Here is a 25776-nt window from a genome sequence, read left to right as displayed (position 1 = left end):
CCAGCATAATCTCCTTCAGTCCCGTGCATGTTGATACAAAAGTTGGGTATTCATCCTTTCTGATGGAGGCATAATACTCCATTGTGTATATGAACCATATCTTCTTTATCCATTTGTCCTTTGAAGGGCACTTGGTTCTTTCCACAGTTTGGTGACTGTGGCCATTGCTGCTATGAACATTGGGGTACAGATGGCCTTCCTTTCACTGCATCTGTATCTTTGGGGTAAATACCCAGTAGTATTTGCAGGGTCATAGGGTAGCTCTGTAGTGGATTTAAAATGTAATTAATGTTCAGTTAGACTATAACTTTGCTATCAGAGGCCTGGAATTCAGACTTCCTTATTTCCAAGAACTCTGCACTTCGTGCCTGAAGGCTGTAAGCACTAGGGTGGAAGTTGTGAGGGTAGAATCTGTTCTTTCTTATTTATAATTAAAAAAATTAAAGAGGGTGTTTAGGGACCACTTGTACTAGTGCCTATAAATCCGCAGTAAGGAATTTTGCTTTAGTAGCTCTAAACAGACTATTACTTTTCCCTAAATTTATGGAAGAACTTTAAAGGCATTTTGTGTACATAGTTATGCAGTCTGTGCTTTAATTCAATAGGACTCTTGGCCAAATAGGAACTGCAATTTAGACATTTTGGGTTCAATTTTCTTTGGTATTTCTGTCCCAGATATGACTTCATTTTGTTTATACAATATCACGGTGTCTCTATAAACTTGCTACATCTTCTGAAATCTCATGCAATAAATAGTGGTTGCAAAGAGAAAAATGAAAATCAGTTTCCTAACATCTTAAATGAGAGAGCTGCCATTTTGTCCACAATAGTGGCTCCACTAGTACAGCCTTCATTCTGGTGTCCAGAGTGGTTATCTGTAGCCCCCTTGAAGGGGAATGTCTACAATGTCCAGCAAGCATTTGCCAAGAAATCCTGCATCAACTGTCCCACTTCCCACTAGGGTTTGTAGAATTGGAGAAGCTTGGATCAGGGTGGCACTGGGTTTACCATAGAACAATATCCCTCACCCCCACCCCACCGACTCCTGACTGGTTTGGAATGACCTTGGTGACTAAAAACTGAGGGCACAACAATATGAACAGCAATGGAGGAAAAGTCCCTAAGACATTCAGCAGTTTGGAAGTAGTTTGGAAACATCCACACCAAATTCTTTGGAGTGGGATAAATTCAAAGAAAGGCATGTTTGACTACCCAGCATCCTTCTGGTCGCAAATTCTCTGGCAAGTGCAAAGCTTACTCCCACTTTAATATCAGAAATACTATTACTATATTAGATAACAATGATAAGTAATGTGCATGGGAATTTACCAAGTGGCAGACCTCTGTAATGCCTGGGTGAGGTAGGTGCTCTCATTATCCCACTTAGTAAGCTAGGAGCTGAGGGGTTAGCTAACTTGTCCATGAACTTGCTTAGGAAAGGGCTCAGTCAGAATCCAAATAGGTAGGCAGGTCCCAGAGTCACTCTCCTCACAACTATGGGTTCCAAGTAGTGCAAACAGTGCTATTTGCACAGACATTAAATGGTCACAAGAGTGCACTCAGTCTCCCTGACTTTTCATCACAGCCTGAAGGACAGAGGAAATGTCCTATATGTACTGAAGTCAGTACTTTGTGTCTAATCTTTCAGAGCATCAGCAGGCAAATAAACTCTCCCTTTCTAATGGTGTGACTGGGATGAAAGGCAAAACAGAAAGAAATAAAAAATACAGTATTTCTTTCCCTTCTTGTCACAAAGGAAAGGTTTCATGCAAAGCTGAGAAACAGATGGTCTGAGGCTTGATGTCCAGGATTAAAGACCAGATGCCATTAACAATCTTTAGAAGCCTCTAGAGGGACTTCAAAGAAATTGCCTAAAGCCCCATGTCTCTCCCCCTGAGGGGAGTAGACTTAGTCATCCGTGCCCCTTTGCACCCAGGTTGTTCCTGGCCAGTCTGTTCCCTGGATCAAGCTAAGCAGATGAAAGTAACTTTAGGTTGCTGGGAACAGAGAACTCTAACATCTTAGAGCTTTGGTCAATTTAGTCGTTTCACTGAGTTGATTGATCAGCTGTCATTCTTTCAGGTACCAGTTCCTCTCCTGACTTTCATAGCTTGTAGTTCAGTCCACTTCCTCTTCTGGAGATTTCTTTCTCACACATATGCAGCATAAGTTTCCTCTTAGCTCTTCTTGAAGTCCTCTCTCTATTTCAGCATCTCTCTCCCTTCTTCAACTCTTCTTACTCCATTGGTAAATCTAAGGGAGACGCTAGTGATTCATAACGCCAAACCACCTGAGTGGTGCTGGAGACAACCTGGGGCAAGGAAACAGAAAGATGTTGAAGAGGAAGTACAGTTTGAATAGCATAAAATGGAGACTGTTAACCTCTGGAGTTTTAGAACCTTCCATTGAGCCCCTTCAGAGTCTCCCTTTACAAAGAATTTAGGATGACCTCACAGACTCTCGTTTGGGGAAGATCATAGAGATAATCTGGCCTGTCATTCAGAGGTCATTTGTATGCCCTCATTCACATATTCACTTAAAAACAAGGTCAAGTTATTATTGGGCCCCAGTACTGGGTCAGGTGATGGAAACTTGGGACAAAGAAGATCTAGACGCTGTCCTTAAAAATCTTGGTGCCCTAAGGATTGCTATGGGGAGGGAGGTACAAGACGCTGGAGCCCAGACTAGGCTTAGTGGGGGAGGAGGTCAGAAAAATTTTTGTAGAACTGGAGCTACTTGGTCTGGTTCTAGGAGGAAGAGGAAGAGGAAGATTTTTCTGGTTGTAAGCAGCAGAAATACCACTTAGACCAAGCAGGGGTTGTATTGGAAGGATATAGGCTTTCTCACATTACTTGGGAAGAACAAAGATAAATGAAGTCCCATGGCTTTGAATGTTCTTAGGGCCCTCTCTATGTGCTCACTCTGTTTCTTCCTGCATATCAATCTCTTTCTCTCCTACTGTAGACTGGGCAGGAAACTTGGCAGCTGAAGACTCCCCACTTCACATTGCACAACTATGCCACTGGAAGTGGACTGATCCTGTTTCCTCAGATCTAGGACTGGGGAGATGTTTGGGGCCCATCACAGAGTGGGACGGGGCCCATCACAGAGTGGGTCAGCACCAGCCAGGGGATAGGACCATGTTAGACAGACATGGCCCCTGGATTGCAAACACTGTGCATTGAGTCCACTTCCAATAAAGTGGAAACCCTGGGGACCACAGAGCCATTCCACTTAGCGTCTTCCATAGATGTGTCCCTCCAGGGTGCTAGTCTCACCTTAAATGACTCACCAGCAACAGGATAGAAGCTGCCTAAGAAAACTCCTGAAAAACCTAGCTTCCAGCTCAGTATTGTTCTAAGTAAACAGATTTTGCACACTGCTTTCCACAAATGCATCAGTAATCCGTTTCAGTAAGCATTAGCTATTAAATACAAGGGCAGACCATGGCGGGGGAGAGGTTCAGTCATCTGACAATGATGATGATGATAGTGATAGTGATGATTAACAGTTGAATACACTAGAGGCTTCTAAATAAGCCTCTCCTTTGAGTCTCACCACACCATCCTGGGGGATAAGTCAAAGTCATATGGTAAACACTTAATTGAACACATACTATCTGCCAAGCACCCTTTTAAGAACTTCACATGTATTCATTTAGTCACTCCTTGCTACTCCATATGCCACAAACTATTGTTATCTTGCTATTTTTTTCTTTATAGGTGAAGAAACTGAGGCACAGGGAAATCAAACAGTGTACCTAAAGCTATACAGCTTATAAGGACACATTTGAGATTTGAACTCAGGCAGTCTGGTTCCTGAGTTCATGCTCATGACTTCTATTCTTGTAGACCATTTTTACGACCTTCACTTTATAGTGCTGAGTTCGATCAAAGCAAAGCCATAGTGAGTAGAAATAAAAAGAACAATAGCTAATATGGGTCTCCCACCCACTATACAACAGGTGCTGTCCTAGGCGTAGGTCCTTTACTTTCCCCCAATTACCCTGAAAGGGAAGTAGTGTTGCTGCTGCTTTTAGAAAACATGCTCAGAGATACAGAGATTCAGGGCTGAATTTCACATGCCTACTTCCACCGACCCAGGCTGTGTTCTAGAGAGCCTAACTGGTCAGGGAGATGCTGGAAGAGCTGAGAGTTGGCCCACTTTGTAACAGAACTAAGTGCAGGTTTGTACAATGCTCAGACTAAGCTGCAGGGCTAGCAGAAATAAATATCCAAGTCCTAATGTTTGCTCTGGTCCCTCACGGCTTTCCCACCTAGGTCTGCTTCCTAGAACAAACATCCCTGAAGTGGGGCGTCTGACAGAGAGCTGCCTTCTGCCGCCAGAGCCTGTGGGGTCCGCTTTTGTGCTGGCTGAGAGCCACTTTCCTCATCTGTGAAATGGGAATGTTGTTCGAAATGATTTGAACATAATGAACATCTGAGCAATGATCTTCTGAGCTCTAAAACCTCCTGAGTCTCCCCTGACATGGGGTTTTATATCTAGGATTTCTTCTTAGAAGATGCTCTCATTTTAGAATCATGCCTTCCCAGGTGCTATGGTCTGAATGGTTGTGTTTTCCCCAGATTCGTATTTTGAAATGTTATCCCCCAGGGGGATGGTATTAGATCCCCCCTAGAGGCCTGGTGGTGGAGCCCTCATGATTGGGATTAGTGTCTTATAAAAGATGCCAGGAAAGCTAGCTCAGCCCTTCCACCAGGTGAGGTTAGAGTTAAAAGGCAGCCGCCTGGGAAAAGGACACTCACAAGACACCAAATCTGCCAGCGCCCTGATCTTGGACTTCCCACCTTCCAGAACTGTAAGAAGTAAATTTCTGTTGTGTATAAGGAAGCCTGTTTGTGCTATTTTGTTACAGTAGCCCAAATGGACTGAGACCAGGATTCATAGCAAAACAGAGCTGCGATGCTGGGAATTGGACAGTGGGGAGGGTAAGAGGGTATTGGGGGTGGTAGACGGGAAGTGCAGCCTCTGAGCCCCCGGGCCACTCCCTGGGGCCCTCACAAATCCCCACCGCTGTTCCTGGCTCCAGGCTAAGGGGCAGCAGCCATCCCTTGCTTCTGAGCTGGAGTCCTCACAGCCACCAAGGCTGGAGGCTCAAACCTTTTGGAGAGCAGAAGGTCGGAGGAATTATACACATGGTCTGTAACAGGCATACATGTAAACTCTTACCACGAACCTTCCAGAAGTCCTACTTCTCCCAAACCCCTTAGATTTAGAGGCATTTAAATCATGGCTCTTTTAGGGCTCCTTGTGCCTTTTTTCATATTCTTTGAGAGCTATGGCAGAGGCACTGAGATCAGTGGAAGCGGCCTCTGGAAGTTTTCTGTTTTCCTCATGGCGATTCTTTCAGCCAGCACTTACTGGATCCTACTAGACAGAAATAACACTCAGCTAGAGCAGGCTAGGTATGGCAATGTTCTGAGGCAGTCAGCTTGGTGAAAGCATTTTATCCTTACAACAGGCCTGGGACAAAAGTTTTCTTTTGAAGGAACTGATTTATGGAGGTCCAATAACTTGTCTAAGGTCACTCAGCTGACATGAAGTGATGTATTCATTTCCTAGGGGTGCTGTAACAAATGGCTACAAACTGAGTGGCTTCAGACAACAGAAATTTATTCTCTCACAGTTCTGGGGTCAGAAGTCCAAAGTGAAGGTATCACCAGAGTCATGCTTGCCCCCAAAGGCTCTGACAGAGACTCTTGGCCTTGCCTCTTCCAGCTTCTGATGCTCTGGTCATTCCTTGGCTTGTGGCTGCATTGTTCCAATGTCTGGCTGAGTCTTTACGTGGTCTTCTCCTCCTCTGAGTTTGTTTTCTGTTGTCTCTCATGAGGACACTTGTCATTAGATGTAGGACACTCCTCCCACCACCATAATCTAGGATGCTGTCATGTAAAGATCCTTCTTGGTTGACATCAGCAAAAATACTTTTCCTAAGTAAGGTCACATCCACAGTTTCCAGGGGGTTAGGCAGTCCACAGGTATGTCAGTGTCACCATTCATTCCACTAAAGCTAAGCAGCTGGGATTCGATCAGGCGGTCTTGCTCCAGATGGTGGCCTCATCTCCATTCTATAGCACCCCTCGCACACGCGGACTTTCCACAGGTGTCAGGAAAATGCCTGTTAAATTAATCTGAGCTTTTCACAAATCATCACCAGGCTGAAGGGATGATTTCTCCGTGCTGATATTCTGTCCACGTTCCAGAAGGGCAGTGCATCAACGCTACTACGCTGTCCCACACATGCCCAGACAGAGGGGGAGGAATAAGAGCAAATTAGGCTACTTTTTAAAGAGAACTGAACTAAACTTTGCCCATGTTAAAAGCTTGTATATTTTTAAAACTTCAAGCACAAGCATAAAACCCCATTGCCTCAAAACCACAGTTGACAAAACCTCCTTTGACAAAGAATTACTCCACATGCAGTGAAAATTTGACATAACACAGAGAGAGGCCAAAATACCATGTTAGGTCATTACCAAGACACCAGCAGAGTGAGGAGTTCTATCATAGCTCCTTTTTGATGAGGGAAAACAGATTTTTAAATGAAGCCGGCAGTTTAAGTGTAGAAAACGTAAAGCTGTAGACTATCAGTATTGTCATTTAAAAGGGTGAACTGTATTTCTTCTGAGGTAAAGCGATGAGCCCAGGCAAAGAACTCACTCCATCAGATATGATTTGAAACAGCGGAAAAATAAACTTCTGATGATAAGATTTTAGGACAGAAACCCTGCCAGAGCTCTAAGTGCTCTTCAGCATAATAAAAAGAAAGTAAACAATGCCAGAGGAACAAAAGGGAAATCCTCAGCTTCGTTTGTTCTCATCAAAGACCATAGAAAAATAATCCATGCTTAGGCAGTTCTTCTGGAGTCCAAATTCCTGTCTTGTGCTCATCTTTCTGTTTAAATTCAGGCTGTTCAAGCTGTCATTAAATCGCTTACCCTGGTGGATGGGGCCAAGATGGTCTCCAGTCTAAAGCCAGCGTGAGCCTCAAGGCAGATTCTGAAGGCCTTTTACCACCTGAGCTTGGCCATCTGAGCTCTTCTTTTCACTGTGGTGACATTGCCTTGGGTGTCTTGACCCCTGTGGGAGGGCCGAGTCCATCGGCAGGATCCTCGTGCCCTTCACGCGACTTCAGTGGGCACAGAGAATGGTAGGAAGCAGAAGGACAGGTAACAGAAAGCAACAGATCATGAGAAAATCCTCTGGGTTAAGCATTTTGAGCAAAAGGGTTATTTTGTCAGACACTTAGAGGTGCCCCATGGACAAGCTAGAAGGTCGCTGGGCAACAAAGGAGTGAGGGATAGGGGAGTGGCAGGCTGGGCCGGTGTTTCTCGAAGTGTCTGAGGCTCGACTGTATGAACAGACATGAGGTGATTAACTGACTAGCACCAGAATTTTCCCAGCTACCCTGAAGCTTGGCCAATTAACACTGTCCCTGGGGCCCATGTTAGAATGAGGTCCTTCTGATAACTTACTCCTTTGGAAGGAGTCCAAGAGGGACACGTGCCCTGTGGAATTCCTCATTGTAACCCGGCATGCTTCAGAGAGATTCCAGAGAGGTGATGGTATAACTTATTTAGGCTGAAGGTTATCTGCTCGTCCTCCTCCACATCCCTGTAAGCCAAGGGAAGGGCACCTCATTAGTGTCAGATGACAAGGCTTTGGTTCTCTTTACTAGAATGAGCTTTTCATGTCATACATACTCTGGAAGACCCAAAAAGCCTTTTCTCTTGGCCTCTAGTTTGGAAAGAAGGTGTCATACCCGGACACGGCAGTGGGAATCACGCGCGGAAGCTTGCCATGACTACTCGTCTTGGTGTTACTCATGGAGGCTCTCGGGGGAAATGTCCAAAGGCTTCTTTGTAGCTCTTGCCATTAATCCTCAAGTTCTGGTTGCCAGTCCTGGGTAGAAGCATATGGATTACAAATGGTTTGGTAATTACTATTTCACTAAAAAGCTAATGCATTATAATGAGGGTTGTAGTAGAACATTGGGATAGTATGGGTAGGAAGAGAATTGGTAGTGTTTTCTTGTTTCTTTTGCTTTGTGCAGACCCAACTAGGGGGAAATGCCATTTTCAAATAGAACTGATGGGATTTTTTTAAAGATTTGTTTATTTATTTGAGATAGAGTAAGAGAGAGAGACAGAGAGAGCATGTGCGCATGAATGGGGGGAGAGGCAGAGGGAAAAGGAGAAGCAGGTTCTCCACTGAGCAGGGAGCCCAATGCAGGGGTCTATCCCAGGACCCTGAGATCATGACCTGAACTGAAGGCAGACGCTTAACTGAAACACCCCTAAAGAGAACTGATGGGATTTATTTAAGAAATCAATGTATACCTCTTTCTCCCCATCTAAATTCTGAACTATTTGAGAGATAGTCAAGAAATAAGGCAAAAGAGGGGGTCCAAATATCACCTTGGTTAATGAGAACAGCTAGGACGTATGCCTGGAGTTAGGAAGTATTGCCACATACATGGGCAGTCTCAGAAAATATAAACCTCCCACCAAGGGATACCATGGCTTATCAAATTCTTAATACAGTAGTCTCCCCTTATCTGTGGGCAGATGTTCCCAGGTCCCCAGTGAATGCCCGAAACCACAGATAGTACCAAATCTTTTATATTCTGTTTTCCTCTACATGCGTAGATAAAGATATGTTTTCCTATACATGCATGTGATAAAGTTTAATTTATAAATTAGACATAGTAAGAGATTAAAAACAATAATAAAATAGAACGATTTTTATAATATACTGTAATAAAAGCCATACAAATGTGATCTCTCTCTCCCAAACATCTTACTCTACTGTATTCACTCTTATACTTCTTGTGAGGATGTGAGACAAGAAAGTGCCCGTGTGATGCGACGAAATGAGGTGCATGATGTAGACTTTGTGATGTGGCTTTAGGCTACCACTGACCTATGGCTACATCAAAAGGAGGACCCATCTGCTTCCAGACCACATGGTTGACCATAGGTAGCTGGACCTACACAAAGCAAAACTGTGGATAAGCCAGGGGTTGGGGAAAATACGGTATTAATGTTATTAACTCTTTACTATGAACTAGTTGAATTTTTAGACTCTCACATGCTTAGTTGTTGGTTATGTCACAGTTATCTAGCCTGTAAGGACCATGTCTTGCTCTCATCTCCAGAAAATCAAACATGAATTACTTAGTAAATAGTTCTTGATTATGGGAATAATTATGGTCTTGGAAGAATTCTCTTTATATAACCAAGAACTCTTAGGTCTCAGTCTTACAGCTGAAAGAGACCTTAGAGACTCAGGTCCAGGAGCTGAAAGGCAAGTTGCTTAGGGCCACCCAGGCTCAGAGATGAGAGCCAAATCTGAGTTTTCTCACTCCAAGGCTATTTTTCATTTTATTTTATCACATTGCCTCTCCACACAACTCTCTAACTGGCTTCTTTCTCTTTTCTAAATCCATCTCATTCCATTTTTTTATTCTCTTTGGCAAATACCCTAAATTCACAAAGAAGGAAAATGGAGGAAAGGTTTGAACATAGAATTCTGGCTTCTGTGTTTGGATTATCTGCAAGGAAGGATTAGCTTTCTTGTTCCACAGCTTCTCTCCATCAGCTTAAGGGATAAAAGAAACCCTAAACATTTAGATCAGCAACAGTTTGGTCCTCTGCCATCCTTCCCCCAGCTAGGCAGTGCCCACTGCAGCCCATGGGCAGTGGTTCTACCACCTTCCTTCCTGGAAAGGAGCCATATGAGGCAAGCAGACCTTCAGGGGGTGACCTCTCAGCCCAGGAAAGCCAAGCCAATACCTGTCACAGCTGTCATTGGCTTAGAGCCTGATGTCCCTCGCTGCCTGCCTTGATGGCTTTGGCTGTGAACACTCTCCTTACAAAGGAACCTCTCATGGGCTCCAGCCACTGGAGCCCTACAGCCAGAGTTTCAGGAAACTGGGGTGAAATGGGCAGAACAAGAGTTTGTCCAAAGACTGAACAGAACAGGAGGTTCCCACTGCTTGGAAATCTATCTGTGTGTTCCAGAGACTAGCAGAACAAAGACCCACACATGGTTATCTTGGCAAGAACAGGAAGGTTTAGATTATCCTTTTCCACCCCGTGGAAGGGGCCATCTTAGATGTGTGTGTGGAAGGAGCATCTGTTGTAGTGCTAACAGGCCTCAGTGAGGCCTCCCCTGGGCTTCCTGGCGGATGCAGCTCTGGTGATGGGAGAGTGACAGCTGTCGGTGCACACGGAGTGAAGGGCTCCGGCTCTCCCTTTCATCTCAGCATTTCCCAAATGACAGTGGCCATTGAGGGGGCTCTGATGGGTGCCACTCCCTTCAGTTCTCATCAGAGGCTCTGAAATATCCTCTGAGGCTACACCTTGCTTCCTTGAGGTGTTATTTTTGGAGAGGGCATTTGGGAAATGATCAAAATATGCAGCGTGAGCGCAGTAGGGGCCTGCTGTGATGGGACCGGGTCTGGAAGCCTACCTAGGCTGTGTGCAAGACGGCTTTCCCCATCTGGGGCCCAGGTGTGTGGCTTGCCCCAGAGTCCAAGACGCAGATACTGGTGACTCGTGAGAGCAAGGCCTATCTTTGTTCTACAGAAATTATTTTATTCTTCGATGTGCAATGTCCAGACCCAGTTTTATTCACATAGATCAAGTATAGCTACAATCGAGCAGATGAACGCATGAAGGAAGAAGGGGTTTTGTTAACTCATTGTTGAGAGTCAGTGTGGATAAAGGCTAAGAGTGTACATTCTGGAGTCAGAGACCTGAGCTCAAATGCCAATTCTGTTACTAGTTCTCTGTCTAGCCTTAGAAAAGTAAAGCTATTTGTCTTAGCTTCATTTCTTTCATTATAAAATAAAGATCATTGTAGTTCCTGCCTGGGAGTATTTTCGTGATGAATGAGAAGGAGAACATTTGTGAAAAAAAAAAAAAGTCAAATGCCACAAGACCAGTCATGTCATTAAAGTCCAGTGAACTGACTGCTGTCATTACTATCAATCTTAGAAGCCAGGGCTCCCCTTTGTAAGACCCCTTTCCAAATGCTCCCATCCAGAGCTGCCATTCTGTCTTCTCCCACTGTTAGAATGTCTTCATTCTGAACCAGAGTTTCACTCCCATTCTTTTCTGTCTTTTCATTTCCAGCTATGTTTTTGGAACCACAGTTTAAAAAATGGCAACCCTTTCTGTGATGGTGACTGGGGCACCACATGGCATGGCTCTGAGGGGCTCCCTTGACATTGTAATCTGTGTAAATTGCCCCCCCTGGTGCTAGCTAGCCCTGTGGGAGAGGAGACTGGCAAGGATGGAGGGGAAGAATGGTTGTAGAGAGATTATGTGTGTGTGTGTGTGTGTGTGTGTGTGTGTGTGTATCTACCCGCCCCCCGACAAAAACCCCTAATGATGTAAAAGATCACACTGATGCCCCACTTTCTCCAGGCGAAACAGCTGCAATTCTATCAACACTTCTTCACAGAAGAGGAATTCACCTTGGAGCCCATTCATTACCCTTGGACCATGCTCCTCTGAAAGCAAAGCGAGATACTCAGAACTAAGTCAACATTCGAGATAACACATGACCAGAGCCAACTAGAGTGGAAGCTGACCTTTTTGTTTCCTGGATACTGTATTCAAGATGCCACTCTGATCCAAGGTAATTTTAGCACTGAGTGTGTATAGTGGTTATTTCCTGGGCAATAACTTTGGCTTTTAATCACATGTCCTACAATAGCTCTTCATTTATCTTGAATCATTAATTTTTTCATTGTTATTACACTTCTTATTGATTTTTGTTTTTTTCAGACTGTCAGTATCAGGAGTTGTCTGAGACACATCTGTGTCTGAACAATTTAATGATTCCTATTGAGTCTACCATAGTGTCTGGGTCAACAAAAATGTGCCTAATTTGCATATTTAAGCAGAACCAAATCAAAGGGGCAGTATTTACTAAAATTTAAAATGACCGCCATAGCAAGGCAATACATCTATTCTGTGTACATGGTGTTCCTGGATGAAGTACCCTTGGAAAAATGGCAGTAAGTTCTTATTTGGTTAATGAATCACAATTCCCCAAAGTAAAAGCATGACGCTTATGGGAACCCTCAGTAATAATTCTTCATATGCGGTTTTCTTGCTCACATTTTTTATATATGCAGTGATTTCCAAACTACGCTCTGTGGAGCACATGGGGTTCAGAAGGGATGTCTCAGGGATGTATGGGAAGGACAGAAACAGTGAGAACAGAGGGTGGGGCTCCTGTCAGCCCTTCCAGTTGCTGGCCCTTAACTATTGTATGTATGGAACTTCCCTGTAATATTTCCTTTTGGGGTGGGGGATGTTTAAACACCATTAAGCCGTTCTCTGCTCACTTCATAGTGGTAGGGAATACAATCCATGTTTCCTCTTATGAAATGGATTTCTGGGTGAAGTGGATTGAAGGTGATCCCATATTCAATTTTTTTTTTAAAGATTTTATTTATTTCTCTCACAGAGAGAGATCGCAAGTAGGCAGAGCAGTGGGCAGAGAGGGGGAAGCAGGCCCCCTGCTGAGCAGAGAACCCAATGTGGGGCTTGATCCCAGGATCCTGAGATCATGACCTGAGGCAGAGGCCTAACCCACTGAGCCATCCAGGTACCCCTCATATTAGATTTTTTAATTGATAAATTTGGCACTAATATGATTAAAACTCTCAACAGCCCTGGTGTGAAGGGAGAGTAACCGCACCATCACCACCACAATCCTGTCAAGCCTTCCGACACAGCTGGAGATGGAGCTCAGATCTGGAGCGAACCTGAGAATTTGAAGGTCACCTTCTAAGCAGTGTTGCAGGTTTGTGATTTGCTTCAGGCTATGGGGAAGTTCCTTCACCTTTGTGGAAGTTCACTTCAATCCTCATCTTCTATTTTGATGATGGGAAGGGGGGTGTAGCTATTCTGTGTCTTGAAAAAGACACTGTGGTTTTCTTTCTCAGAGATGAAAGTCTGTGATCTAAAAATGGGTCACTGACTGGCCTTAACTCGTGATCTTCTTTGGGGAAATTTCTGAAGGAGAAAGTGTAGGTTGGGTAAACACATTCCTGTCTCCACCATACCTCAGCCCGATTCCTAGAGCTCCATGACAGGTAGAGCTCAATGACATCTACCTTCACCTCCCAGAATATAGTTTGTGACTGTCAGACCTCCTTTAAGAATCATATTTTCACAAGATTTGGGGGCTCATACCAAACTTCTCATCATTGGATATACTATAAGTATTTAGGAATATCTTAACTCTGTTGGTTCATTGTTTCCTTAACTGCAATAGAGAGATACTTTCACAGAAGACATTTGGAATAATGAAGTGAAGATGGATAACAAAATAATAGGAAGAAGTCTGGATAAAGGTGGAAAGAGACAGTAGCAAAAATTATAGGCATTTGGCTGAGGTGAATGATGCCAAATCTGGAGTGTTAGAAAGGAGAGAGCTGAGGTGAAAATCTCACTGCGCTGGAAAGGGGGACATTACTATAATGTTTTCACCCTCTTCACACTTAGGGAGCAATAGAAAAACATGCTGGAAATAAAAAAAAAAATAAAAAAAAAATAAAAAAATAAAAGCAAAACAAAACAAAACCCCTTAAAAAAAAAAAAAAAAAAAAAGAAAAACATCTGAACTATGTTCAATATAAAAACTAAACTAACCAATGGGCTTCTGGGTGGCTCAGTTGGTCAAGCATTTGACTCTTGATTTTGGCTCAGCTCATCATCGCAAGCCTTGCCTCCATACCCACTACAGAGCCCACTTAAGATGCTCTTCCTTTGTCCCTCACCACATCCTCAAAAAATAGTAAAATAAAATAAAATACATTAGGAAGCATTTCCATTTTTTTTCTTTCAGTGTTATAATAAGTTAAATCATCTCTTGACCAACAAAAATGTAAAAGCTTTCTTCCTAATGGGTATTAGGTGCACTTAGCACACCAGGAATGATGAGCTTCTTTGAAAGTAACTTTAGTTAAGAAATGTATCTTTTCAGTTTGAGGGATTCCACCCAATTTGATATTCTCAGAGGTATTTAAGGGAACTTACCTGCACTGAGTGTCTCCTATCTGTGATGCTATTAAATTCAGACAAGGGTTTAACTATATAGTATACCAATTTATTAGGCCTGTTTATTTCTCTGTATCTAATCACTGCAACAAATCCCCATAAGTCCCCATCCTGCTGGGCCCATTGGTGGGAGGGACCAACAGGGGATAGAAATTTTTCCATTTTCAGGAGTCTTTGGATTCAAAAATGTATCTTAAAATTTAAAGAGATTCTTCAAGGTGCATGCCCATCTTTGGAAAAACGTTTTACCACCGAGGTTTCCCACCTCCCTCAACCAAAATGTCATTTGACTGAAGAGGGATGCCCAGTGTCCTCAAGGTGATGAGGAAGATGGTGTACCAGCTGGGTCTCTGACCCAGTGTGGTTGGCCAGGGCTGTTCCCTGGGCACTTGTGTGATATCTGTGACTAAAGTCCATGGCTGGTGAAACTCTTGGTCTGTTGATTACTGCCTCTAGTTCTGGGCCCCTCAAATGGTCTGGTTTTGGGTGTTGGTGGCACCTAACTGTCGGCTCTATCATGTACTATGCTCACTTGTTTTTGAACAAGTAGCTAAGTGTCTACTACATAGCTTCCTGGCACTATGGAGGCATGACCTTCTCTCTCCCCCACACCTAGACTGAGTCTACTCCATAGCCGTTGTGTGGGCTTTTCCCCCATGGAATAGCTTCACTTAGGGCATGTACAATCTTCTCTCAGCTCTGGGAAATCTGGGAGTTCACACATGTTAGCCTCATTTCTGGAGAAAATCTATGCCTCATTCCAGATCGTTATGCTAACACTTTACCTTTTCTAATCCATCACTTGAGAGATGTCATGTTTGATATAGGAATTCTTCAAAGAGACTTAGCATTTCCTCAGTCTTTTCAGGGAAACCTATCTTCACTAGGATTCCCTTAAAGTTATTTTATTTCTTAGACTCCTTTTGGGAGTTTCAATTCCGCTTCCTCTCTGACATGGATTCTCCCACATAACGCTCTTCTCCTTCCTGAGGCAGCATCCACTCTCTTCCTTCCCCAGAGTCATAGTGAGGCAAGAAATCTGTCAAAGGAAAACACAACAGGAAGTATTATTATTATTATTATTATTATTATTATCATTCTCTTTACAGATACTTTATTTTATCTAGTCCTTGCAATAACCTTGAGGAGTGCTTATTATTACCCTCATTTGCAAATGAGGTATTCAGAGTGGGTACCTCACTTTCCCAAGTGACTGAACCAGGATTAGTAGCAAGCCCTGTGCCTCTCCATCATGCCAGCCCTCCTCCCAAGGGCCTGCAGGAGGGAAACACTGCTGAATTGCTTTCCTCTTTCCCAGAGCTGTTCTTCCATATCCCCAACACTTCCATGTGATTAGTCTTTCAGATTTGCCCCGCTACTCCTATCCCAGTCGCACCCCCACCACCAGTGAGATGCAGGAGTGGAGAGCTGCACAGCCTTTTAAGGTGCAAGAAGGCACTTAGTACAGAATTAATACACCATCACGGCCGTTACCATTTGTTTCTCTGTGAGAACCAGTGAGATGCTCACTTACTTGTGACCACTCCCTTCAGAAAGAGCCAGCAACTATGGTGAAGTAGCGAGTTTACAATAAACAGTAAAAGGTGAATGCAGAGGCTTTTCACAAGTCCAAACGTTTGGCAGGAGCCCAGAAGACATTACTCTTTATCCATTAGGATTCTCTCCTACACAGTTTTCCAGAGGAGGATGAAATTCCTTAGGTCATGTTATAAACATTCATCTTCTAAATCACACCCCTAATAGAAAGAACAGAAGACAAAGCATGTGCTGTAAGTCATTCGCCCGCAGAATGTTCTCTGCACACAGTAATATAACATGTGGGGTCAGCCCCTGCGTCAAAGACCAAATACACAAGTGTAAAGAGATGGGAGGAAAAAGACAGACTCCACATGGCCAGCCTGGGGGAGGGTGGGGCATCCCTGGGGAGGGGAGGACTGGAAAAGGCTTGGAGGGGAGAAGCCGAGGGAAATGTGGAATCACAGGGCTTTGCAGCCATCTGGGACAGAGATGGGGATAAATTGGAGGGTGTGGGGGCAATGTGCATCGGAGCAGGGAGGAGGGCATGGTTGGGGGAAGTGGGACGACTTCTTGGCCAGTATACGATGAGGTAGACTCTAGAAACAGTCCAGAGCTATGGAAGGCAACTTTTCCTTTCCTCCAACCTCTAATCCCCTCCAGACTGCCCAGATCTTCCTTTCTTACCATGTCCTCCTTTTACTCTGCACCCAAAGGGGAAAAGGTTTGCACCTGGCAGAGCAGACAGCACAAGGGGTAGTTTCTGCCCCAGTCTCATCAATCCTTTCCTTTCTAGCTAAATAAACCCTTCAGCTTTTCCAGTCCTGTTGAGGAGCCAAGCAATATATACATCTCACTTGAGCTGAACCCTTCCTAGAGGCCCTGAGTAGCTGGTAAACAGTTGTTGCCTCATTTGTAGCCTCATAGACCCTTCCTCTAAGTTCACAACCTTTCTCTTGCCCCTGCCTAGTTCAAGCGTCACAACCTAGGGAAGCAACCATAATAGAGCACTTTGCAAGGAGTCTGAAGACTGTTTATGATTCTAATTGCTGAATGGCTAAGAGTAATTAGAATAAGGAAGAAGATATCTACCATTGACTGAGCACCTAGAAGGTCAGGCCCTATGCTAAGCCCTTGGGATGGTTATCCTAGGAAAATGATTACCATTATTTTAAAATTTTCTAGTAACTGGAAGCTTTGGTGCCTCATTAACTTGACCTATTTTTCCACATAGTTTTTTAAATTTGAAAACCAAACAAAACTCCCCGAACTGAAAGGGTTTCCTGATTCTCAGAATAAGGGGAGGAAGGGATTGTGTGTATGTCAAGGTTCTGTGGCATTTTCTTCATCAGACTTCAAGTGGGAAAACAGGTGGTAGGAGTAGAAAAGACAGGCGGGCAAATCTCGTAGACATTTCCTAGGACAGGAAGGAAGGAAGGAAGATGTTGTCCTGGGAGATCTTTGTCCATGCGATGGACGAGGACTGCTCACCTCTGCTTTGCGCAATAATTGGAAGCCCTGGTGCTCATTCCCCAGGTGATCATGGGAAGTTACCTTATCCTGATGAGCTTCAGGCTCTAGTTTGTAAGGTTAGCAATGGCCCGTTACCAGACTCAGAGAATACAGCCCTAGTTCAGGCACCTTCTTGCTGACAGACTAGCTGTGTATGACCTTGGATGAGTCATTGAACCTTCTCTGAGTTCATTTTCTCATCTAAAATGGAAATACCTCTGCCTACGTGACCCTCCAGATCAATGTGATAATGCCGGGCCGGTGCTTTTTAAGCTGGAGAACATATTTATGAAGCAAAGGAGTCCACAGGTGGTGATGCAGGTCCCTTTTAACTAAGACATTTTCAGAGGCAGTGACCTCATTTCCTGGAGACCGGGCTTGCAAAGTCTCCAGCAGCCCAGCCGCTCCACGTGGCTACTCCCCCTTTCCCACAGCTAGAGATGAGGGAAGGCTTCTCGGGGGTGCTCACTCAACAGGCATTATTATCTTATTTCTCTGCTGATCAGAGTCTGGCCAAAAAATCAAAGGATTTCTCTTTCAATCTGGCAGTCGTTTTCTACTTCATTCTAAAGTCACTACGCAAGGTCAAGCTCAAGGAACTGAATTCCTTAGAAAAGTGTTTCCTGATTGTCTGGAGGAAATGCGTTCATAGTTAGGATGGGCGTGTCAAGACCCCTATGGCTTTCTTTCTCATAGTTTTTATAAATTAAACCAAAGGTGAATTGTGTTGACCCAGGCATTAACTATGACTGTTTTTTATGGGCTGTTTCAGGTGTCTTTTGTGAATTTCATGATCCTCTCTTCTGGGATGGGTGGAGTGGTGGTGGGCTTGTTTTACAGTTATTGATTTAAATTACTCATAGCTCATCCTGTCCAAACACTGAACTGTGTACACAGGTGACAGGATAGTCATCTTTAGGCATTTAAATCCTGCCTATTCTTACATATTAGTAGAGATAGATTATCAAGCTGCAAAAATATAAGGATCTTCTCCCAAAGAGACCTCTCCTACTGCTTCTTACACGTTATCAAAATAGAAAAGAAACATTTAGCTTTGGAATCTGTATTCTGATATTTTTAAGTGGCTAATATTAAGGAACAAACTGAATTCTGTCTTTGAAATTAAGAAACTTGTTGACCTCTTTGGAAAGCCCCCAATCCTACTACTTGCTGTGTATTCTTGAATAAACTATTTCTCTGAACATCAGTTCAGTTTCTTCATCTAAAGATGCGGGGTGGAGGGGGGAGTGCACCTGGTGGCTCAGCGGGTTAAAGCCTCTGCCTTCGGGTCAGGTCATGATCCCAGGATCCTGGAATTGAGCCCCGCGTTTTGGGGGGTTGGGTCTCTGCTCAGCGGGGAGCCTGCTTCCTCCTCCTCTCTCTCTGCCTACTTGTGATCTCTGTCTGTCAAATAAATAAATGAAAATCTTTTGTTAATAATAAAAATAAAAATATAAAAATAAAGATGTGGGTAAGGGGGTGCCTGGGTGGCTCAGTCAATTAAGTGTCCAACTTCTAGTTTTGGCTCAGGTCATGATCTCAGGGTCATGAGATCGAGCCCCATGTTAGAGTCTGTACTCAGCTGGGAGTCTATTTAAAATTCTCTCTCTTTCTTCCTCACTCCCCCCACCCCGCTCACTCTCTCTCTCTCTCAAATAAATAAATGAAGATAGGGAATAAAACCCTGCTACATCACTTTTAACAATATATTTACTTCAATTTTAATATGCAATGTCTTCATTATGGGTTATGTTATAAGGATAAAGGGTACCTTTTTTCTCATTGTCATTAACATAATTCCTTGGGCATGGTAGATATTTGACGTATATTTATGGGATGGAATGGAACTGAGTTAATTGTAAATGGTGCTTACTTAGAGCATCAGATTGATTTCCTAGTGACAGCACAACTGCACATCCTCATTTTACAGAGGAAGGAATGGGAAGGGGAGAAGTCAGTGGATGAGAGAGGTCAGCCAACAGGCCCGTAAGCACACAGTCTTGGGTGGTGGACCTCAGACTAGAATCCAGACCATCTAAATCTCAGTCCAGTTGTCCTTCCATCACACACCACAGCCCCTCACATCTTGTTTGCACTTACTTAGAGGAAAAAATATAAAGAGAAGTGATGCAAATATATAAGATGTTAATTCCATCTGAAATTATCAGAGTTCCAAATCAATGAAAACTAAATTGTTTTTAAATTTTTAATTAATTGAGAGTAAGGACTATCTTGAAATTCAAAGAAAATTTTATACTCTCAAGACATTCCAGTATAAAATGGTAAGTGATAGAGAGTGACAGGGAGTGGGTGCCATTTACACAGGATGATCTGCAAAGGTCTCTTGGGTGGGGGTGACATTTAAGTAGAGACTTGAAAGAAGAGAGGGGTATCTCTGCAAGTATCCAGGAAACAGAATTCAGGCAGAGAGAACAGTGAAGATGAAGGCAAAGCTGGGGGCATACTCAGGCCATCCTGGCTGCCATGGAGTAAAAGAAAGGAAGAGAGGGAGAACATGAGGTCAGAGTCATAACATCCTCTTACATACCAGGAGAAGTAGGATCTCAGTAAGTATTGGATACTTTACCTAGATGAGCTAACAGTCATGTAGGGTTTTGAGCAAAACAGGAAAGTGGTCTGATTTACATTTTAGAAAAATCACTGATGGCTCTGTGGAGTACAATCTATAGGGGAGAAGGTGTTCAGAGAGAACCAGTTAGAAGTCAAGTGTTGATGGTAATTCTGATAAGAGTAGGAGTACTGGAAGTGATAAGAAGTTGTCAGATTTGGGATATATTTAGAAGGAAAACTAATAGAATTTGTCACAAACTGGAAGTGGGTTGAGAGGCGGGAAGGAGTCAGAGGCGGGAAGGAGTCAGAGATGCTTTTGACCAAAGAGCACGTAGAAATGAACCTCTGTTAAAAGAAGTGGGGAGAATTGAGGGAGAAGGTGATTGGGGGTAGGGGTAGGAATAAAAATATGGTATTTGGAAATGTAGTTCAACATTCATATTGGATATTTATGTGTAGATGTCAAGTGGGAAACTGGATTAAATCTGGAGTTCAAGAGGAAGGACAGGTTGGATTTATAAATTTGGAAATTATCAATGGAGAGATGGTATTTATATTCTTGGGACTATATAAAATAACCTTGGAGGGGTCATTTTTACAGAAGAATTCCCAGGACCAAATCCTGGGCATTCCAGAAGCTAGAGATTAGGAATATGAAGAACCCTATAAAGCAAAGGACAATGAGAAAGTAATTAACTGAAATAGGAAGAAGAACCAAGAAGAGTAGTGAACTAGGAGCTAAGTGAAAAAAGCTATTTCAAAAAGAAAAGAGTGATGAACTGGATCAAATGATGAGGACTGAGATTTGACCATAGACTTGCCAGAATGACAGTCATCAGTGTATCTGGCAAGAGCTGTCCTGATAGAGCTGTGATGCTGAAAGCCTGATTGAAAGTTTTCAAGGAAGAATAGGAGAAAAGCAAGTGGTGACTATACATGCAGATAATTCTTTGTAGAAGAAGGAGGAGAAGAAGAAGAAGAAGAGGAGGAGGAGGAGGAGGACAGAGATGAGGAATGAAGGAAGGAAGGAAGGAAGAGGTGGAAGAGAAGAAGAAGAAGAAGGGGAAGAAGATTATAGAAGAACAGAGAAATTGGAACTGGAAGTACACATGGAATCAAGGGAGATACTTGGGTATGTCCAAAATGGTCCCTGTACAGAAAATGCAGGAGAGACAGGACAGTGGCTGGATGCATATCCATGAGTTTAAGAGAGGAGAAGGAATCCATTGATCCTATGGAGGGTTTGGTTCCACAAAGGATCCCAGACAGTTAATTCATTGTAACCAGAAAGCAGGCTGAGCATGGTTGTATAGATATAGTTGGCAGAAATGGTGAAAGTTCTCCTCTACTAACTCCTTTCTCAGAGAGATGAGGAGAAAGGGCATTAGCTGTGAGAGAACAGAATGGATAAAGTATTGGAAGATAGTAGAGTGAGAAGAATTGTGAAATGATAGCTAAGGAGAATCATGGCCCAGAGCAATGAAATAGGACCGCTGGCCACCTTGCATACTGCCTGGCCCAGAATCAGACTTAATAAATCTTCCCGGGATGAAAGATGACCCAAGAACCTAAGGAAGGAGCCAACTTGAGAATCCAAGTCCCAATATAGTGCACGACTCAGCCCATCAGATTTGAATCCATATTCAGTCATGCATATTTGGCTATTTTCCTGAAGTTCCATTGAAGGAAACTATAAAAATTGTGATTTAAGCATCTTTCCTGGCAACCCAAGAGAGGGCTCCAACCCTTGCCAAATGATAGAATTACAGACTCCTTGGAAAGCTCCTTTCCCGAATAGAGGTTTTTATTGCCACATTTCATCTCCCAGTATGGTACTGTTCTCTTTATTGGTACCTTTATATCCCTTACAGGTTTTTAAACATCAGTTTCCCAACATCCATCATTTTTACAAACCCTCTTCCACTTTCCACACACAAAAATGTTCTCTTACACTTTCCTCAGGAATGTCCCATGAATTTCATGTTTACAAACTCTAACTGTCCCAGAAAGCCACTTCCCACTACCCCCAGAGAGGTATCTAGTCAGAAAAATAAAATATGTGAACCAAAGGCTTAGCATTCTTTTCAACTCATTCATCTGCATTAGCCAGGTCTCCTGAGCCTTCGGCTGCCTTCTAAATGAATGATTCACCTGCTTGTGGACAATTTCAGTAATTTTTTGGTAATAGTCTTTGGTTTTCAGCCAGAGGTTGCCTCTGGAATCACATCTTTCAAAAGTTTTGAGACTCACAGATTTTGAACTGAGTAATTCTCAAGGGATTGATTCCTAGGTTCTGCTTTTCCTCTTTCTTTCCTTCTTCTTAAAAAAAGAACAGTCTCAGTGAAGTAAGAAAACTATCTTCAGAATTGGCCAAAGTCTAGGACCTAATTTTTTGAAGATCTATGAAGGTGGTAGCCAGAAGTTATACAGCTATAAATAGATGGAGATACCTAAGTAGATAAGGAATTTTTATTTCATTTTGGAAACATAATAGAAATATCCCAAAACTAATAAAACAGACAACATTGCTTCTTTTACACCTTACCTTCCTTTTGGAGCATATCCTTTAGTAGTTCTTTCAGCAATACCTCAAATAATAAACTCTTAGAGTTTTTGTCAAAAATGTCAAAATTTTCTCCTCCTTCTTCTGTGACAATTTAGCTAGCTGTAGAATTCTAGTAAGGTTTTTGCTTTGTTCAGTACAATGATGTATGACTCCACTGTCATCTGGTCTCTATTGTGGCTGGTAAGATGTCTCTTATAAGTCTAAATATTCCCTTTTTTATATATGAATGTCTCATATCAAGTTTCTTTCAAGAGCTTCTTTTTCTTATTGATGTTCCCTGAGGCATCTAGATGTTAATCTGACTTTATCCTCTTTGGGACTCCCTGTACTTCTTATGCCATGTCATCAGTTATGGAAATTCCCACTCATTAGGGTATTTTTGGTTTTAAATAAAATGTCCTTTTCCTCTTCTTAAACTCCTATTAGGTACAGGTTAAGCATCTTATTTTCTCCCCCATGCTTTTCATGTCTATTTCATAGTTTGGGTTTATTTTTCAATGTTAATTCACCTCAAATATATCTTTTCATTTGTTGATTTCTCTTCATCCAGATCTAATCTGCTATTTCATTTGTTTATTGAGAAGAAAACTATCTTCAGAATTAACCAAAGTCTAGGACCTAATTTCTTGAAGATCTATGAAGGTGGTAGCCAGAAGCTATACAGCTATAGATAGATGGAAATACCTAAATATAAATATTAGTAATATTAACATTTAATATTAATAATTTTATATTAATATTAATAATTTTTATATTAATTTTTGCTTTCAGAAATTCTATTTTCATTGTTTTGTTCTTTTTTTATACTTCTGATTTTTTTCTTTGATAATCCACTTATTTGGAATCCACTTTAATCATTTAAATCCACTTATTTGGAAGTCTCTAGGCAATTGTTCTATTATCTGAGGTATTTGAGCCTGCAGTACTATTAGCTGGGTCCTCTTGTTCTCACTCATGTTGGATTTTTTTTTTAACTTCCTGTGTTTTATAACTTTCTACTGTGAGTTCATCATTAGCGGGAATTGTTTTCTGTGAGAATTCCCTGCAGCCTTGATTGTGGGAGAAATCCTCCAGGGGGATATGAAGGGAAATAGGGGTAATTTTCTCTTCTTTTGCTTCTGCAGATGTCTCATAGGCATCACTCGCTCTGGCTTTGGAGCATCTGTACCATGGTGTTTGCATATTTTGAGCTACTAATTTGCTAGGTGCTCAATCCAGGGATTTCCATTTTTCAGAGTGCTTTTATTCACTCAGAACCTCAACAGAGCTAGATGAGCTTCCCTGTGATCTCCCTAGCCCACTAAGTGACTGCTTTGTAGTCCAAACTTTCACTGATACCCTTTAAGAGTTTGGGTGTTAAGCAGATATGCCGCTTCTGTGCCAGACCATAATCTTGTCTCTGTCCCTGCACAGCCATTAAAATCCAATGCAAGACAGTACCTGAGTGACTCCCATTACCTCCCCACACTGGCTGCAGCATTAACACACAAGCTTGTTTTCCTAGGGTTTGAATTTTCTCTTTATTTTTGGCACCCAGGTAATTCTCATTCCTTCTTGAAAATTAAATCAGACATAAGAGAACTTACACAAACTTCCATTGCACATCTACTTACCTACAAGCAACTCTCCTCCACCTTTCCTCCTATTACTATGAATAAACCATCTGTGTCTGTAAGGCCAGTCCCTCTACCTTGTCACCAGCTCCCATTCCGTTTCAGTTATTCAATGACATCACTCCAATAATTCTCTTTCCATCTCCTGCATTAACTGTCCTTTTCTTTCTGGACTACTCCTATGGGTATAAATATAGTTATTTCTCCTATCTTAAAAAAAAGCCTCAATTCCTCTTCCTATTCATCTACTGCTTCACTTTTCTGTTTTCTTTACAGAAAACTTCTGAAAGTTTCCGCCTCCCAGTCCCCCTTTCTTATGCATAGTCCAATCAAACCTTTGTCCTCACCATTCTTCCACAACCACTGTTTTCCAGGTCACCAGTAACCTCTACATTGTTAACTCTCAGTCACCATCTTGGCATTTTAGCAGAATGAGGTGTAGTAGATCATTCCCTTCTCCATGAAATCCTTTTAACCCTTGGCATTCAGGACTCCACATTTTCCTTGTTTTTTTTCTTTCTCGTCAGCCATTTTTCAGTCTCCTTTGCTAATTCTTCCTTTTATCCCCAAACTCTAGAGTAACCCAGAGTTCCTTGGATGTCCTCCCTTTCCTAGGCACATGCAATTCATTGATGATTTCATCTAGTTTCAAGACTTTAAATGTCATTTATGAGCTGATAACTCCCAAAGGTATGCCTCTAGCTTGTAACTCTTTCCTCTGTTCTAAATTCTTATGTCAAACTGCCCTCTCAACATTTCTAATCAGTTGTCTAATAGAAATTCCAAACATATCTTGTCCAAAGTTGACTTCTTGATCTTTCCTACCAATCATGCTGTATCCTTAGTTTTCCCCATCTCAGTTAATGGCAACTCTGCCCTTGTGATTGTTGAGGCAAAACTTGGGAGTCATTCTTGACTTCTTCCTCTCTTCTCTGGATCTAAAGTTAAAACTCTAGAATCAGGGTATTTGTTCCACTCAAATGAATAAATTTGTATGAGTACAGAAAAAAGGGAGTATATATTCTGTTAGGGAGAGGTAAGAAAAACAGTAAGTATAACACAAAACTGAAATGCCAAATGAGAAATGCCGAATGCTATAAGCATTGAAAGGAGGGAATGATCATACCTAGAGACAGAGAAGTTTGGGGGTATATAGAAGAACAGAAGCTTTTGAGATGATCCTGAAGGATAGTAATGATTTGAGGGCTTAGGAAGAGTGGGGGGAATTTTAGGTGAAGGAAGCTGCTGAACAAGACATCACTCTTCTTGGTTAGTGTCCCGTCCTCCTTTTTTTTTTTTTTTTTAAGATTTTATTTATTTATCTGAGAGGGGGGGGGTGGAGAGAGCAAGCACAGGCAGACAGAATGGCAGGCAGAAGCAGAGGGAGAAGCAGGCTCCCTGCCGAGCAAGGAGCCCGATGTGGGACTCGATCCCAGGACGCTGGGATCATGACCTGAGCCGAAGGCAGCTGCTTAACCAACTGAGCCACCCAGGTGTCCCAAGTGTCCCGTCCTCCTTAAGTAGGATTCTTTTGGCCTACCTTGGCAATATCTCCTCTGAGAGCCTTTAATAATCCCTTGACTTAGCCTCACTCTATCCCAGACCCAACGTAGTTCAAATCAAAGTTGCTGTATCTTGCCAACATTAATTTTCAAAATGCCTCTCACAGGTTATAGGCTTCCCTCTCTCAATTCAAGTTACCACTATCCCAGTCCACCCTTCTTTGTCCATGTTGTGTCTTGTTGGTCTCTTTGCCCTTGGGCTGCCTCCTCCTCTGTTCTTTCTATTCACTGTAGCCAGAGTTGGCTTGATAGCATGTTGACTCCCTCGGCCAACACATAAGAGCTTATTTTTCACCAGGCACTGCTCTCAAGGA

The 25776-nt window shown here is 42.6% G+C and overlaps 2 long non-coding RNA genes across 2 annotated transcripts in view; one reads left to right on the top strand and one right to left on the bottom strand.

Annotated features, from left to right (window-relative positions):
• Positions 1-25776, top strand: part of LOC116596005 — a 91687-nt gene that overhangs the window by 38632 nt on the left and 27279 nt on the right. Inside the window, exons 3-5 of the long non-coding RNA XR_004287964.1 lie at positions 11454-11667; positions 11817-12049; positions 12711-12843. This is a non-coding gene — a long non-coding RNA (uncharacterized LOC116596005). The remainder of the gene's footprint in view (positions 1-11453; positions 11668-11816; positions 12050-12710; positions 12844-25776) is intronic.
• LOC116596006 lies at positions 14164-23972 on the bottom strand. The gene is made up of 3 exons (XR_004287965.1): positions 23901-23972; positions 15637-15859; positions 14164-15141 (listed from the first exon to the last, which is right to left on the bottom strand). It is a non-coding gene; the product is annotated as an uncharacterized LOC116596006 (long non-coding RNA).

Source organism: Mustela erminea, chromosome 7 (genome assembly GCF_009829155.1).
Source record: "Mustela erminea isolate mMusErm1 chromosome 7, mMusErm1.Pri, whole genome shotgun sequence".
In the NCBI taxonomy this organism is placed as follows: domain Eukaryota; kingdom Metazoa; phylum Chordata; class Mammalia; order Carnivora; family Mustelidae; genus Mustela; species Mustela erminea.
The sequence above is the reverse complement of the archived record's forward strand: the minus strand, read 5'-3'. Positions and strand labels throughout refer to the sequence as shown.